This window comes from Leopardus geoffroyi, chromosome E2 (assembly GCF_018350155.1).
Source record: "Leopardus geoffroyi isolate Oge1 chromosome E2, O.geoffroyi_Oge1_pat1.0, whole genome shotgun sequence".
Classification (NCBI taxonomy): Eukaryota; Metazoa; Chordata; class Mammalia; order Carnivora; family Felidae; genus Leopardus; species Leopardus geoffroyi.
The window spans coordinates 59,152,296-59,155,000 of NC_059335.1; the positions used below are offsets into that span (position 1 = coordinate 59,152,296).

General features: G+C 62.1%; 1 protein-coding gene across 1 annotated transcript in view; it reads left to right on the forward strand.

The window, feature by feature from the left end:
* Nucleotides 1-2,705, forward strand: part of FOXL1 (forkhead box L1) — a 6,929-nt gene continuing 4,224 nt past the window's right edge. Inside the window, exon 1 of the mRNA XM_045439913.1 lies at nucleotides 1-2,705. This exon is cut by the window's right edge and continues 4,224 nt beyond it. The gene's annotated coding sequence lies outside the window, so the exon portion shown is untranslated.

The following is a 2,705-nucleotide window of genomic DNA, read 5'->3' on the forward strand; positions in this document are numbered from 1 at the left end:
GGGGGGGAGGCGGGCTGACAGATGGACTGGCCCCCTGGCCGCACAGATCCTGTTAAGGAATCGGAGTTGGGGAGCATGGGGAGGGCTGCCCCAGCCTGGGGTACAGCTTTGAGCTCAGTCTGTATGCCCACCCAGGCGGGAGGTCACGGAGGCCAGAGAGGCCCCTCTGACCCCCGGCTTAGTGGCCCTTGGCCCTGGGTCTTACCTTTCCCAGCAGCCCCGTGGGGGCTCTCTCTCTGCCTGCGTGTTGTTTTTACAGGCAACCTCCTCAACGAGCCTTTCTAAGCTGAATCCACACGCACCAACTGAGGGCCTCCACACAGGCCAGCGGAGGGTTCGCGTGACCTCAGGCGTGCCCCCTCTGGCTCTCTCGGCCCATTTCTCGACTGCAAAATGGTACGATCATCAAGCAGGGTTATGGTTGAGGACGAGTGAACCCGACACAGGTCAGGAGAGTCCAGGCCATAGGAAGGACTCGCGGCTAGCCGTCAGGGTTTACAGGGCACCGGGAGAACAGTGGTTCTTTGGTCTCCGCCAACGGTGTACGTCAGGCCACATGCTGATGTGCCCTAGCGATGTGCCCTGACGGCCCGTTTTAGACCCTTGAAATTACTGCTGGGGACAATATGGGCTCTAAGGAAATCAGTAATTTGGAAAATCCTGCCCTGTTCTCTGGGCTTCAGCAGAGCGTTATGTTCATGCCCACCCCCCCCCCCCCCCCCAACGCAGCAGGAACCTGCTCCAGACATACCTCGCGGAGCCGCTGAGGACACCCAAGGATGTCAGGCCTCAGAGAACCCGCCTTGGCAGGAAAGCGTGTGCATTCCAACCCCCCCACCCACCCCGTTCTGCTCTTTGTGACCTGTGTTGTCTGGGGTGTTTGGTGCCCATCTGTAAAACGGGCAAACCCGTCCCTTCCGTCTTTCGAAGATGCCGTGAGGGTTCTGGAGAGAGCTTCCACGGGGCCCTTGGCATCCACACACAGTAGCCCCATTGTAATGGGGCTGTTCCCCTGTCTGCAACACTTCCTGTTAGCTTCCTGGCCTCAGTGTCCAGTCTGCAGAATGGGAGCGGTGAGGACTTCTGTGTCTTCAAGCCAGGAGGAGGACTGACACGACCCGAGGGAGCTCTTACGAGGGTGCCAGCACCTAGTAGCGTTGGAGACGTTTCAGTGATTAATATCGCCCTTGTCACCACCATCTCCAGCGGGTTCGGGACATCAGGGAGGTGACCTGGCTGAGGAAGTCCTGTATCTTTCCACCCTCCGCTCAAACCTATCGCAGGTATGGTCCGATCGTTTGTTCGTGTATACAGACTTCGCCAACTGTGTTGACCCGGAGAAAAAGCAGTGCCGTGTTGGGAAAGATGACCCAGACCGTCCATGACTGGAGCGTCTGATTTTCAGTTTGCTAAGGAGCAGAGGAAGGGGAAATGCCCTTGGGGAGGCTGGATGGCAGCACCTCCTCTCTCCCCTCCCCTCAGCCTTTTCCTCAGAGGCCTCTTGGGACCTGCCTGGTGCCTGGCCTCTGCCCAGCCTGCGCTAGGACCAGGGTGCTCCCTTCCCTCATCCCACACCCACCCCGATTTCTGCTGGGGCCCCAGAGTAGGAGCCACCAGGGTCCTTCCGGGAGCCTCCCTCCGCGCAGGCTGGAAACCTCAGGGCTTTGCTGCAGGCTGGGAGATGCGGGGGCACTGACTTCCGAGAAGCCTGCAGCTTGGGGCGACGCAAAGACTACGAGCCTAGGGAGATCTTCTGTGTCCCCGCCTGGCTCTCCGGGCTACCCGCGTCAGCCTGGCCGGCTCCCAGGCTCCTCTGCCCACCCCCGACCAGGCCGCAGAACGGCTCTCAGCACACCGAGCTTCCGCACGAGGGCGCATCCGCGCCCGGACGCCGAGGGCTGGTGCCCTGCGCTCCCCGGAAATATGCCCCAGCGAGGGGCTCCTTCCTACAGTGGCCCCTCCTAGGCTCAAGTTACAAACTCGTCGCCTGGGAGCCCAGGATTCGTCCCCCGCGCGGGAGCCGGGCTGGGGCACCGCGCAGGAGCCTCCCGGGGATGCTCTGCGAGCGCGCGGGGCGGGACGTGCCTCTCCAGACCGCGACTAGAACCTGGGTTTTTTGTTTTTTGTTTTTTGGGCTTTTTTTTTTTTTTTTTTTTTCCTCTTTCCTCCTTTACTATCAGTGCCCCGCCCACCAGCCTCGCGGTCTCCGCCTGCCTCCGGCCGTCGCCCAAACGGGGCGGCGTTTACGATTGTACACATTCAAGCTCGGGTTTGCCTTGGAGTTTAGAGGGAGCGCTGCGGCGACGCGCCTTTCCGGAGAGGCAGGGGTGCGCGTGCTGGACTTCGGGTGCCGGGGAGCTCCAGGGAGGGCTCCGGGTGCGGAGGGGCGGCGCGCCGCGACCCCCGTTTGTCTCCTCTGGGTCTGTTAGAGGGGGCGCTGAGGCCGGACCTCGAGCTGGATCCAAGCTTGAGCTTGCTGGGGGCGCGCTGGTCTGGAGAGGTTGGGTGACCCCCGGGGACCATGGAACCGCCGAGTTGCGTAAGCTCGGGCCTGAGGTTGTTTTTTCACCCCGGGGTTGAGAGGGGTGCGCCGGTGAGAGCCCGAGCGACGACAGCGCCCCTCCCCCTCCTGGCTAGAGGACCGTCCTCGACACCTAGGCCGGAGCCAGGCGGGGCCGGACGGTTGGCTGAAGTTAGAAATGCAG